At 39.4% G+C, this 15527-nt stretch overlaps 1 protein-coding gene across 3 annotated transcripts in view; it reads left to right on the top strand.

Annotated features, from left to right (window-relative positions):
* The window catches only part of RASGEF1A (RasGEF domain family member 1A), a 145684-nt gene that overhangs the window by 1785 nt on the left and 128372 nt on the right, over positions 1-15527 (top strand). The gene's annotated exons all lie outside the window — the stretch shown is intronic.

Below are 15527 nucleotides of genomic sequence, written 5' to 3'. Positions count from 1 at the left end.
ACTTCCCAGCAACCACCAAGACCCACATGCCATTGACCCAGCATGAATATTTTTGGAATGAACTCAAACATGACGCCAATAAACACTCCCCTTAGCTACTACCCTCTCCATGCATTCTTTAAAATAGATTAGGGGGAAAAGGTTCTTCTTTCAGAGAATTTTCAGGAATTTAAAACAGAGCTTCAGGAAGAGGTAGGACATCAACATCTTGATGTGTCAGCATGGATTCTACATCATTTTCCATCAAAATATGGTACAATTTTCCACTTGTAAAAGTGAAAAGCATTTACCAACATTATGTTTTAAGATTATTTCTAGTCATTTAGAGAAGTGCAGAGACTTTGATACTTTTTTAAAATTTACTTCTTTTTCCTAGCATTTCAGTATGGTGCCTGACTGCAAGGGTATCAGATTATTTCCAGGAAAAGTAATTCTAAAGTACAATTTAGACAACAATCATTGTGATTCCATTAAAAGTTGATAATATTAATCTAATTTATTTTTAAATTAGCACCTATTTATTGTATTCCAGCTCTTAGCCACTTGCTAGTGAAGCATATGTCATAGTCTCTGGGGTCTGAGCAGCTATTTTTGAGCCTGTCTGGCTAATGTCTGGAATACAAAATTACCCTGTTCACAATTTGGCTTTTCTGTGTTATTTTCCTTTCTTCTGAGACATCAGTATATCATCAATTCTCATCTGGGTGGCTCCTTTCAGGTGGAATCTTAGTCCATTTAAATGCAGACAATTTACTGTGATAACAGTTTATTGTAACTTAGCAACAAGAGCTAAAAAAATCAAGTTACAGCCATAAGACATGCAAACCTTGTATTGCGCTGCCCTGAACTCAGCAAATTAAACCCTTGAGATAAATTACATTCTAGACCAGTCAGTTTAATATCATTAGCTGGGATGGCCAGTTGCTCTAATTACAGAAGTCAAAGAGTGCAGGAAGCAGCTGCCAAGTCAGCACATGTGCAAGGAGCTGTTTGTAAAGCAGAAACACATGCTTTAGCTTGAGTCTTTTTGTTGCAAGATGAATTATTAAGGACACGTATGGCATTTAGTATCACTGACAGAAAAATGGTCTGGCTGGGGTCCAGGTGGCAAGACTTGTATGAGTGGCATGGGGTTATCACTGGTCTCTCTGTGAAGCTTCATTTCTGGCATAATATTTTCACCAAAATAAACAAACAAACACTTCCAATGCTATTTCTCTGTGATCAGACTCTTGGGTCATTCATTACTGGTGAGCTGGGAGGACAGCACAAGGAAAATCAGCACAATGCTGATAGGTACTGTCCTACCTATTTTACTCGAAATAGAGAATCCATTGTCAGTGAAACATGTTCAGGGAGCAATAAGATGCAGAGCTGGTACCCTGGAAATGGGAAGAAACATTCCTAAGACAGAGACATGGTCAACTCTGGAGCTCTGCTTGAGTCTAGAAGATTAAACCAGCCACAAACAGCTGAAAGTAGAGTAGAGTCAGGCAGCTGCACTGATGGGTGGCCAGGGATCCCCTCTGCTCTGATGGGTGGCCAGGGGTCCCCTCTGCTCTGAGTTTTACATCCCTCTTGGCATTTCGCCTCCAGAAACCGAATTCAGGAGAGGCAGGAGTTTTGCTGTGGTTAGTTAGGTGGATTCAGTCTTATAACTGATTTCGTTTAGAAAAGAAAAACATTCAGCTAAGTTCTTCCCCTCAAAAAATCAGCTTGAATAGAAGGTTCTTCAGTTGTCTGGTGCTGCTGTATATTTCATTTGAACATAAAACTCCACCCAAAATGAAGAGCTCTAAACAAATCAACAAGGTTTTCCACATTAGGAATGAACAAGCTCTTGATAACAACCTCTGGAGAGGTATCAAAAATCCATCCCAACTACTTGGTAAAGCACATTCTACACAGACAACTGCAAAAATGGACTAAGTTTCATCTCCTTTGAAACAACCATACTTAGCCACTTTCACAGTTCTCTATTAATGTCACTGGAGCTCCAGCAGCAGTAGATTTATTCCCTGCACCCTGAACAGAGTTAAGGTTACCTCCTCCCCACTGCACAGTACTTTGTTGTAAGGTAAGCCAACTGCACCGACAAGTAACACTTTGAAAAGTTTTGGTTTTTTTTTTTAATTTGACTAGGTTGGAAGAGACCTTAAAGATCATTGAGTCCAACCCATGCCCTAACACCTCAACTAAACCATGGCACTGAGTGCCACATCCAGTCTTTTCTTAAACACATCCAGGGATGCTGACTCCACCACCATAATTAATCATAATTAAGATGCTATTTCAATGTAGCCCTATTTTTAGAATAGGAAACACTTTGCACACTTGTTATCTTGCTTTCCACAACCTTCTTGTAACATGCTTTCATCAACTGATATCAAATCTAATCTCAGTCTAAGACTGAGGACGTTTATTGGGGTTAAAGTACGGCACACATGTGATGCAAAACAGGCATCCAACCCTCATGTTTAGGCATTACCTTCTGAGGAGAGCATTTTTCTTTAAGTAAAAAAGTCTTAGAATTATAAGATAAGAGAATATTCTGAATTGGAAGGGACCCATCAGGATGGAGTCCAACTCCTGGCCCTGCACAGCACCATCCCCAAGAGTCACACCACATGAGAGTTGTTCAAACCCTTCTTGGACTCAGACAGGCTTGGAGCTGTGCCCACTGCCCTGGGGAGCCTGTTCCAGTGCCCAACCACCCTCTGGGTGAAATACTCTCTCCTGGCATCTTTCAAACACTCTGTGAGTTAGTGATGAATGTACTTGCTGTGTAAGAGCTATTGCTTTCTTTACCTTCAATTCTTGCATTTTCCAACAAACTTTATCACACTCTTTTAGCATTTTCAGTCCAATAGAATTGAACCTTTGACCACCAATACTGGTGAAGGGTTCATCAGACTGAAACATAAAGGAGTAATGTAACAAACGTGTTGTGTATCTCAGTATATATGTATGGAAATAGTGTCAGAATCTATTATAAATGCAAGGTAATTTGTCCAATTTTATTCACAACTGACTTTGAACAGACTTCTTCAAAATAAAATCAGGAATTTCAGGTTTGTGTTTAATTATTTTGTTAGGACTGATTATTTTCCCACTAAAATATATATTATTTCTGTATTTATTTAATCCAGTGGTCTGCATTTTTTCTACAATTAAATACAGATGATGCAGATTCCAAGGCACCCTTTTAGTTCTTTCTTCCTCAAACAAAATAAAAACAATATTGTGTTCATCACAAAGTAGCTTTTCCCATACTCAAGCTTTGTCAAATAATCTGGATTTTTGAAAACTGAAGTCTTTAAAATCTGAACCAACAGGAAAATAACTTTTTTCTTCTCTTTCATTTCATTAACGTGTGAAAAGTCTTTTCACTCAATATCAGCTTGCTTGTTTGTATTCCTTCGATTGTAATTCAAATCTCAAAAATGATGAGGAAGCTAAGTATGCTGACCATGTATTCTCCTTAGGTTTTGAGGCACTCTCATTACTGAGTTGTTGGCTGGTTTAGGAATGTTGTGTTAAAGACAATCTGTGTGAATAACCTGACTGTCCAATGGGAAGCACTTCTGAGAGCAAGGAGTACACTCTAGAGCAGTTCTCCTGGATGACACTTCTGAAATGGATGTTAGACAATCTGAATTTTCAGTTATACTCAGCAAAGTCTGTGTGGCTTTTCCTTCTTATTTCTCCTCATGTCTTTCCCAACCTTTTCACATTAATGGTATGTATTGCAGAAAAATGTTCTTACTCCTTGGGGCACCAGCAATGTTGGGTAACATTTAGTGAAACATGCATCATCCAAGTGATCTGTAGGTTATGCAGAAGATGATGGCAGGATCCACACGGTGAAGCAACCAGAGTAAAAGCCAAGTAAATTGTTCATTTATAAGGAAGCTTGGAGCCTGGAGCCACATGATACTCAAAATCATGTAGCAAATGATTTTTTATGTTGTAAAGATGCTGAAGGTTTATGGGCCGAGATCAATGCATCAAGATGTACAAGAGCACAAAGTGTGTGGTGGTGACAGAAAATGAGATACATAACTCTCTGTTAAAGACTTCTTTCCAACTTTTGCAATGAAAATACTCAAGTTTTTTCCTAAGTTTCAAACATTACAGATTCTGTCATGAAACTCAAAACACTCAAAAATCCTATGAAACTGTGTGCTCTATACACATACGGTATGGTGTATGTGTGACACCATGAAGTTCCAGAAACTAAAGAAGCCAAAACCTACTGTCAAAACAGAAATACAACCACAGTTTTACTAATCACATTTGAGGCAAGGTTCTAGGAAAATAATAAATTTAAATAGGTATCCTCACATCTTTGAGCTGAGTAGCCTTTCTTCAGTTCCTAAACACCTACAAACTCTGCCTTCCTCACAAGTTTACAGTCACTACTGTGTCATGCCTAATATACTGAATATATAATAAACAAGAAAATATCCCATTAAACTCCAGGGCACAGTTCAGGTCATGAAACAGATAGGTCCTGCCATGCCAGGACATGGTTCAGGGGACACCTGGGGACACCACTGGGGTGTGTGCAGCAGAACAATGCCCTGCCAGGAGCCACCTGGAACTGTGCATATCCCATCTACTGCTCTTGGAGAGCAAAACAGAACAGAACTGGGCCAGGACAGAACTAAAATAGACAACCTCCATGTCACCAGGAACTGCAGAAAGCACCTACTATGCTACAGTTGTTAACTTCTTTATAGCTGGTGACTGATTTGAGAGGAAAGGAAGCAATACAGAAAGCCCTGCACTTCTAAGACAGCCAAATATTGCTACAGCCAGTTTCTTCAGGAGGGAAGTGAAAGAAAGAGTTAATTAAGCTTGCTGTCTGTGGTGTGAAATATTAACCTGACATTGGTGTTTATCCCATGTGAAACAGCTTTAATGATTTTATTTAAGCCTTTACATTTCTCTCATTGTTTTGCTCACTGTCCTCTGTTGCCACTAGTATTATTACACTTTCAGTAGTAGTAATAAAACAATTACTGAGCCTCTCTGCTGTTTAATGGGTTTGAAACCTCAGGAGATGTAAATAACTAAGTTGGATTTTTGTGCTTGCAACGAAGTTTGATATTTGATGGAAAAAAAGAAAAGAAAATAAAAACAAAACTAGCAGAAAGATCCATAAATATTAAAGTCAAATGGGACCATTGAATGAGTTTGGCTTCCAGCATACCACAGCAACCCTGTCATTTCATCCAATTTTACCTATGTCAAACCTAGTATCTTACATACATAACTCCATTATTATAAAAATAGTTTCAGATCACAAAAATGATAATACAAGCTGCAAGTGCAGGACCTTACAGCTGCTGATCACAACAGAGTGGGATCATTCCTGTCTCTCACACCAGCTAACCTCAAGCCCCCTACCTTGCAGCACATTCATCCTGTCTGAATGTGGCAATTTAATCTTAAAATGCATTTCTCAAAGAAAACTACTTTAAAAAGAAAGGGAAACTGGTAAGAAGACCTGAGCTAGAATTCAACAGAGATGACAGGTGCTTCTACCACTTGTTATTAAGAAAAACCCCAAAACTTTTCATTTCAGAAGTCTCAGGAAAATTGCAGTCACATCACACTACTAATTTTGGGAGTTTCCTGCCTGAATAAAGTTCTTTTTCCTGAGCACTGTTTCTTGGATAACCTAATGGGGAAAGATGCATAACTGCTAGGTTTAACATTAATCAAAAATTATCAGTGCTGCACCTCAAAAGGTAAATGTAAATGTTAACTCTGTGCAATCTCTTGCAAAGAGAATGTATGAAGTTATCAGGAGCCAAATGCATACATAACATATAGGATTTAAAAAATGGAAGGATGGCTTTTACACAGTAGAAGATAACAGGACAAAGTGAGACAGCCCTGCTCAGCATTATAGTGGGATTTACAGAGGAAACTCCTCAGTTCCCTCAGCACTCACTACAGCTGCCTGAAAAATCTGTTTGCAGGATCGCTTCTGCACATGAATAAAATGAACACAGCTGGGGCAAGAAAGGGAGCAATAGGGCACACATGGAAATGAGGGAAAGAAATAAGGGAAGGAAAGGGAGAAAGAAAAGAAACAGGTATTTTCTCCATCATTACTCTCAGCACTTCTGACATTTATAGTGGATTTAGAGACAAATCAATAAAGGAATAAGGATTAAGATACAGATGAATGCAAAAGAAAACAAATACAAATTACTGAATCATTAAGGTTGGGAAGACCAGCAAGATCATCAAGTGCAATCTTTGGCCAAACACGACTTTGTCACATAAACATGGCACTGAGTGCCACATAAGGTCATTTCCTGGACACTTCCAGGGATAGTGGCTCTACAGCCCCACTGGGCAGCCTGTTCCAGTGCCTGACCACCCTTTCAGTGAGTGAAGAAATTCTTCCTGATGTCCAATTTGCCCTGGTGTAGCTTGAGAACATTCCCCCTTATCCTGTCACTGGTTGTCTGGTAGAAGAGACTGAGACTGCCCTGGCTCCAGCCTCCTTCCAGGCAGTTGTGCAGAGTGATGAGATCTCTCCCAAGCCTCCTTTTCTCCAGGCTAAACACCCCAGCTCCTTCAGCTGCTCCTCACAGGACTCATGCTCCAGACTCTTCACCATCTCCCCTCCCTTCTCTGGACACACTCCAGCACCTCAATGTCCTTCTGGACACAAATGGAATGGAGCAAAGTTCAAAATACAACATTTAGGTGATGTAACAGATGCCCCCTACCCAAAAGCCAGGTCCATTACTGTGGGCAGGAACTGGAACACATGTCTTTAGATCTAATCCCTCTGCCAAGGCACCTGGCCCTTCAGCTCCCAGTCCTCGTGCAATGGGAGCAGGGATAATGCCTGCTGGAGGTGAGCTGGGGCAGGGATGGGGGCTGCTGCTGTTGGAGCCCAGGCACCACAGCAAAACATGCTTGTCACTCTGACTTTAGTTCATGGCACACTACAAAATCAATTCAACACCTTTCATCTCCTGTCAATCACATTCTGAAGTGCTGCAGGACAAATGGATTTTCTCTGTGACACTGGGATGGGGATCATGAATTCTGATCCTTCTGCTGGATAGTTCAGTACCCACAAATTGTCAAGACAGCAGAAACGACACAGCATTTTAGTCTCCCCTTGTGCCAGTGCACAAGGGTGTCCATCCAGAAGGGGCAGATTACAGCTCTGCACTGCAGTAGTACAGAACTGTAGTCTGCTGAAGAAAGAAATACTGCAGAGAAGAAATGTGGGTGCCAGGATATCAGTAGTATAAAAGTGGAACACTGTAGAACTAAGTGGGGATTTGATTTTCACCTGTTGTGACTCAGTGCCATGCTAAATCATTACAACCTCTTTTCACTGAACATCTTAGATTGCCAGAGCCAAGCTTTCTATGCCAGTTAACCTGCTGGGGATGAGAACTTCTGTGATACTAGCTGAGCACTTCAAGTAAGGAAAACCAGAAGAAAAATCAACAGAAATGCAACCCAATATGTATTATTTAATCTATCATCAACATACAGTTACTAAATAACAGCATTGGTTTTATCTTCAGATCTGTTACTTCACAGTGTACTGTTAATTCACAGTGATTAATATCCCATTTATATCACTTTTGATATGCTTTGACAGCCAGAAAATCACTCTTCTGCCTGAACTTAGGAAACAATTTATTTTCTGAGGTGAAAACGTAGCACAAGGCACAGTAGAAATAGCCCAGTCATCCTTTGGTAAATATGAAAGTTATTGTTACATACACATACCCCTCATTAAGAAACCTGCAATCATACATGTTTGTGAGTACTAAACTGCTTAGAAAGTAGAGCCTAACATTGCTAAAATGTTACTACTGTTATGACATCACGAGAGGGACAGGCACAGAAGAGAAGAATGAACCAAACTTTTCCAAAACACGGATGGTATGGGAATTGTCCCAGAAATAGGGTAGAAGTAGTAAAGAAATTAAGCTTAACGTCCCCACTCTGCAATGTAGACTGATGTCCTGTAAGTGGTATCTTATGCAGTGAGTCTTGTGTAATTCAGTGTTAGTAAATCCTGTGCTTTCCTCACCCACCCCTCAGTTCTGATCACTGCCAGCTCTCACCTCTGTGAGCATAAATAACCAAATGTCTCCAATAGGCCAGGCAGCAGCTGACTCCAGGCTTTTAAAGGTCAATAATTTCCTCTTAAAAATCAATATATTTGTAACTAGTGTAAAAGCCTTCAGCCTAAAAATGTGCTTAAATGGACAATCCAACAGGGCTCTTTTCCAAGCCACGTGAATTTTAACAATGCTCACACTTGTCAGTTTTCCGATTGTCAGAAGGCTTTTTATAAGGGATGGGGAATTCTGAAGATTAATTCTGCTCCTTTCCAGGAAACCACCACTTCATCATCCCCTATTCACAGTTTATCACACACAATGGTTACTATTCAACTGTGATGACTCAGGTACATTGAAACAGGAAAAGTGTGGAAGCAATAACCAAACAATGGCATTTTGCTGTGCCAAAGGGAAGGGGGCACGGTGTGCTTAGCTTCCCTGAAAGGAGCACTTTCTTTTAGCTCACTCTGTTCTCCAGCCATCTCTGTAAGAGTCATCACTGCTTCAAAAAAAGGAGGGATAGTCTGTAATCCAAGAGAAATGGTTCAAGCTAACACCCTCCCCCACTTGTATAAATGCTTGTGCAATAAATATCTAAGTGAGTGGAATCACTTGCTCTTCTAGAAACTGTTTGGTAAGTTATGATACATTTAATTTATTATTTATAGACCTAAGCTTTCACATCATAATGAGCCATATCAAGCAGACTTGAATACTAGCACTTGAAATACATTGAGAAATGTATTGGGTTGAAAAGAATTCAGATAATTTGATTTCCCTTTGTGCCCCATCTTTTACTGCATCCACAAGCAGCAATAAATCAGAATACCTGCTACCTAAAGAAAGCCTTGAGAGAAAGGTTACAGCAGGGTAGAGCTCATGCAAGCAACAAGTGCCTACATGAAAATAGCTCTAAGTGTTACCTTTGGTGAAGATTTTTAGACTCCAAGACAAGCCTCATAATTCCCTTGTAAAAGGGGCTCAGAGAAAACAGACTAGAGAGTAACACAGGACCCACAGGAACTCAGTTTCCTAAAATTAGGTCAGCACTGGTCTAAAATTAGATTCAGTGTTCTGCTGACCCAACTGAAAAGAGGAGGAGTAATTTTTAATCACAAATTCTTGAGGGTAATGATCTATCTTGCTGGAAGTCACCAAGTACAGGCCAAAAACTTGCACAGTGGTTAGCTCCTTCCTCTTCCCAGCACTGCTAAAACTCATTGGAAGCCTCAACACAACCAAAACTTATAAATTAACAATGAGGGACAAATTGTTTCAAGTCAAACATGCAGCACTATTTAGACAAATGATTACACTCCATAGTTACACAGCATTCACTATAAAACTTATTTATCTACTACAATTGATTCCTCAATTAAATTGTCTGATGAAATTGGTTTTTTTGGGGGGCATGGGGGGCTGTGAAACTAAAAAAAGAAAAAAGAACAACACATAGAAACCATAGTGTGCTTAAATTCAAATCACCCAAACATTACAAATAAATTGGTGGAGATTGTAATTATAAAAAAGTATGAAGTAGCAACCTTGGAACATACTGAACAATGATCTTGAACAATAACTGTCTACAATTCATTCTAACCATCTATTGTCCAGCAGATTGAACCAGCATATCTGAGGTTTAGAAATTATACTCTGGGGAGAAGCAAACGTTGCATTCTAGTAATGAACAAACTGACCTTGTACTACAGAATCACCTGAGCAAAACATCTAGACTCAAGCAAGAAAGAAGGCAACATAAAAAACAATGCCCTCTTCTACCTTACCAGTATTGCAGGACTATTTCAAAATATTTTATTATAAACTTGATTGACCTAGAGTAATTGTCTGATCTGCAGCAAATTGCATTCCTACCTACTCCACTACTCAGTCCCACTGAGGTCACATCCCCTGTGGATCTCTCTGCAGAGGTGCCTGGATCTCTGGGGGATCCTGCTGACTGCAGCCAGCGAATACAGAAATCCAGAATGATGTCCAGAGCAGCACCTACTGCACTAAAAGTCCAGAAAAGTCATTTTGTGGATTGCCATAATGTGTAAGGATATTGGAAACTGCCAAGGTTGTAAAGCAGACCTTGACAGCTCTGGGACAGAATTTCCCTGTGTACCTGGGGAATAGGCTAACTAGTGAAATGTAGGATTTTTTTGGTTTGCAGACATAGTTACTCCAGAAGATCAACATGAAATAATCTAACCTGAATGCATTAAAGACTTGGACAAAAATAATTTTCCAATTCTTCCAGCATCACAATATGGCAAAAGAAAGGCCTACCCAGTATAAAAGTCTAAAAATTTCCTTCTCTCAGACATCTAGCATTGATACTAGTTCCTGGTTAATAAATGATAGGTTAGGAAATAAGATCCTGGGCTACTGGCCTGGATCAGCCTGGAATGGAGATTCTTAATACTTCTGTAAGCACTGTTCAGCTGGAACAGTAAATTGCAAGGAGTGTGCCTCCCTCATTGTGCAGAGCTTGTACAGCACATCAGAAGAAGGTTAATGAATGCCAGGGTGAGAAGCACTAATGAGCTAGCAAACAGTGCTTTGAAGAGATCTGGCTTTTGGCAGCCAGAGAAACACGTACTTTCTTTTCATATGATCATGACTGGGAGCTGAATTCCCAGCCAGGTCTCTGCTGAGGTGCAGGGTTGTGGGGGAGCTCCTCTAGCCTGTGCTGCCATAGCTGTTGAGGCTTTGCCATACAACTTCAGATCCAAATGAAAAATCACATTATTTCCCTTAGCGTTCTCCAGGGGCAGTATAATGGGTACTTGCAATGCTGATTCCTTTAAGCTTTCACAGCAAACTTCCCTGTGCAGGCTTATCCCCTGCTGTGCTCCAAATAGCTTATGTGAAACCAGGAACAAGCAGCTGCTTAGGGAAGGGACAGTCAGTGACAAGGGATGCCAAACCAATCCGTGCCAGGAACAGCACAATGTGCGTGTGCATTTACTGCAGGTGTGACAGCCTCAGTGGGCAACCAAGTGCTACAATGCATGCTGCTTTATCACAAACTGCTGGGGATCTGAAGTGCCAGTTGTGCTTTTGTACCTGTGTTTTCTAAAACTTCTTGGGTGAAGAGCTTGGCAATCTGCATGGGGTATTTTGTGGCTGATTAATTTTATAGATAGTGCTAGGTAAGAGCCCTCTAACTCACTGAATCCAATAGCAATTTTAATCAAACTCTAGTTGCTTGCTGATTTGGAGACATAGGGTGCCACTTTATTGGCTTCTATAGACTGCTTGCTCTCCCTATATTGAAGTAGTTTGGAGAAACCTTCTGGCATACCTGTTTATTTCCAGAAGAATGGACCTACACAAGGGCTTGACTGCAAACCTCAAGATTTCATACAAAAAGCAATTTAAGTACACAGCAACTAATAGATTAATACTCCTTTTTTTGGTAACTTTTTAACATGATAGCAACTACAAAAACAAACTTCAAATTTGAAAACAAATTGCAAACTGAAACACAAAAAATCCAAGAATGACAAAAACATTACTTGTCATGTAGACTACGGACCAGAGCCTAATTGGCTTAATTGGTTTGTAACATTGTGGAATGTTACAAACAATCCTATCCTATAAGCAGACAGCTAATATTCCAAAATATGTGAGAACTTGTGTTTATCCTGTTCAAGGAAATGTGGAACTGAATGAGGACTTGTAGGGAATTCTGTTTCAGCATCATGATCAACAAATAGTACTGTGTGGGCTCCTGGGTCTGCTCCCTTTCTATAATCTATGTTTTTCTGTAATCTTACTGTGTAAATCAACAAAAGCAGCTTCTGAGCCCCTGTTCACAGTATGAAACAATAACTACAGGAATCCAGTGAATCTCTGAAAGTCATTCTCCAGAAGGGAATTTCCTTTTGTTTTCTGATGCAGCATCTTTGTGCCCAGACTCATTTGAAGGTGTCTATGCTTCAAATCTTACAAAAATTTTACAATTAACCATTTTTCTTAATTCCAGATTTTGATTCAGTATAATTTCCCCTATATAGTCTACACAAGCCCAAAGATTCTTTCAAAATCAGGGTTTTTATCCTCTTGAGTTTGTAAGAGTTTTGGGCAGGTATCTTTGTGCTTTAGCATTTGCTACTTTTTTCTACATGGCATATTATAGGTCAGAGACAAAGAATTAGCTTTTCTGAAGGGTTTTATTTATTAGCTTTTCTGAAGGGTTTTATTTTGTTTTTCTTATTTGTTTTAAGTTGCATTGTCCACTGACACACACATTATGGAGGTGCTGAAGTAGGGAAAAAAAAAACTCTTTCAAACCAGGACAATGGAGATTTTTGACAACACAACACATAAATGAAAAGCTATTTCTATGACTATTTTTCTTATCACTGGGTACTCAAATAGCAGCCTTGAAATAAAACTTAAGAACTCAGAAAACCCTTCAAACAGCAAAGGACTCACTTTGTTAGTCAGCCCTATAGAAAGAAATAGGAAAAAAGCCTTGTGCTCACTAAAAGTGATAGATACAGGTCATTAACTACACCACACTACCTCTAAGAAAAGTACAATTTTTTGAATTCCATGCCTTTCCCTAAACTAGAGCATATGATTCCATGGATATTGTACAGATCATGACATTGCTTTGGACACATTGGCTGATCTTCCCTTACAAGTCCCAGAGCAGAGGCAGCCTGAAAATTCCCATGCAAACGCACAGGTTGTGCCAGCCTGCAACATCCACCACAGATGTTTTTAGTAATTTGTACTACAACTCCAGCAAAGGACTGCAGGCTCCAAGAGGCTCCAATCCAACTCTCTCAAATGGATTCATACTGTCTTAGCTATATTTTACTTAAAAAGCACAGGTACAAAATCAAGTCATCAGATGAATGTGTATTTGCTGGCTTTATCCAAGCCCCTGTTCCACATGCATTGCCTGTGATAAGCCAATTAGGCTCTTTTGAGACCTGATACCATCTGTTGGAGCCACTGGCAGCCCAGCAGGCAGTAGTGTCTCAGTCCCTCAGTGGGTTTCACATTTTTTACCACTCAGAACTCCCAATTGCCCTCCCCAGCCCCAGAATGAAATAGAAAAGAGAAAAGCTTTAGTCTTTCTCTACTGTGAAATGAGGAGTAAGAGACAAAGCAGACATTTGTGTGTGTGTGTAAAGTCAGTTCTTGCATTTCCACACTCACCACACTTCTGATTTTACCTCAAAGAGATGAAGGTTTCTGTTGCCACAGCAACCATGTTAACAAATAGCAGCATAGCTTTTACACAAATGATGTGATTGTCAGGAGTTGGAGATAGTCTAACAGGCTGTTTATTATATCCCCCAAAATACACACTTTTTACCTAAAACAAATACATCACCTTTTTCCCATATTGTATATTTCTCATTTCACAACAGCAAAGGTTTTTGTTTGTATAGGATACACCTTTACCAAGAGCTTCTAAATTTGATATACCTTATCTTTTGTGCCTTAGGAAGGCATCACATGACTGCAGCATTCTTTGGAAGGCATAAACTGATTTGCATTAATGCTTCTCTCAGTGAGGTAACTGGGGGGCTATAAATACTGCTCCTGTCTTCTGATTACTTAGCAATTTTGCTGCTCTGAAAGGAAAAAATAAAAGCAGAGGAAGGGATAATCTTCACCATCAGATAGAAAGGGGGAGAGATTGTTCTGTACATCATCCAAAAATTAATGATGAATCTGTTGCTTCCTTTAAAAAGAAAATATTTAGAAAAGCTAAATTCTGCAGTCTTCAACATTTGAACATTTCCATTGCATGGGTTTAGAATAAATTACTAATATCCACTACGACAAATATTAACTTTGGCAGATTTTACTTCTAAAGAGAGCAAATTTTGGTTTTAGCTGAAGTATAATAGGAATAACAGTTTGCACTTCTTTGGTCTCTTCCTTCTTCATACTTTCCTTCAAAGCACTTCAAATAGCAGATATAAAATATCAAGTATTAATTGGAAATATGGCCCCCTTTTAAGGATTAATAAATTAAGATTCCACCTCAAGGGTGTGGGAAAATTCTGGGACATAACAAACCATAGACCATGATAAACAAGAAAAGGTGCTTAGCTATTCTGAACACCTAAGCACTTGCTCAGCCTTTTATAAGCTGAAGAAGACAGAAAAAGTTCCCCAAACAATGTCATATTTAAAAATTTATGGATCTGTTTAAATACAACCACAGTGTGTGTGTACAGACACTTGCTTAAAAACCAGCCACAAAATTTAGCTGGCTGAAGTATCTTTTTTGAATTCACATCTCCTCTCCTCAGCCAAAGCAATGACTTAGCTCCTGCATTAAATTTACTTTCCACTTCACACAGCTATTATACCAGCTCAAAAAATGGCTTTCTTCCAAACTCTTGACTAACACCATGTCAAAAACTGTTCAATAGGACTGCTCTCTCCTGACACCCAGCAGTGTTTTAGACTCTAGTTACACATTTCCACTTCCCTGTCCATTCCTACCTGAGGGAGATACAACAGCCCCAAGATACAATTATACAGCAGAGAGAGTGGGTAAATTAAGCCCTATTTTTACTTATTTGGTATCAACCAACTACAGAGAGGAAGGGTCTACTCTTGTTACATACAATATCTTTTCACCTCTACAATAAATCCTGTTTCTACTGGGCAGCTTTCATCCATATCTGGTTGTTTTGGTAAAACAAACAAGCTGTAGATAAACTTCTGTTCAGCTGCTTAAGTTCAATTCCTCTTTTTTACACACATGCTACAAATCCAAGATGAAATAGGTGTTGCTAGGAAGACATATTTCTGAGAGTTTTCTCATTCCTTCTCCTATTTGCCTCCCAAGTCTCTGTAAAGGTTCAGAAAGATCAGCTTCAACATTTTGAAAATTTTAGCAGCAAATGTTCCTTGCCAACAAATAGTAAAGGAGCCACCAGAGCAAATTTCCTTTTTTATATCTTTGCAAGCTATATCCTTGCTAGGATAAGCAGATGCTTATTTCACCTGCCCTTAGAGCTGACTGAGCTCTTTATGTGTTTTATGTGTCTCTGGTAGGCAGCACCTTGCAGAGCCTGCACGAGCCAATCACTCTGTGCTTATTTCCATTGGGATTTCTCTCCCAGTATATTCTAATTATGCCTAGAACATTTCTAGAACAGCTTCCATTTTAAAAAAGAGCTCACAAGCCTAATATACCTTAGAGCAGATTCACTTCACCTACACCAGGCACACAGAGCAGTTTGACAGCTTTCAATTCTACCACAATGAGCATTTTGAGGATTTCTGTGAACAAAGAAAAAATATGCCCACCTAACACTTCAGAGAGAATTTATATATATATATATATATATATTAAGCTATAACTGTAGAATGTAGGGTGATATTCTGACTATAAGGACTAAAAACTACCAAGGGTGTAAA

The sequence above is a fragment of the Molothrus ater genome, chromosome 8 (genome assembly GCF_012460135.2).
Source record: "Molothrus ater isolate BHLD 08-10-18 breed brown headed cowbird chromosome 8, BPBGC_Mater_1.1, whole genome shotgun sequence".
Classification (NCBI taxonomy): Eukaryota; Metazoa; Chordata; class Aves; order Passeriformes; family Icteridae; genus Molothrus; species Molothrus ater.
Note: the sequence above shows the minus strand (reverse complement) of the source record. Positions and strands in the feature narration are given on the sequence as shown.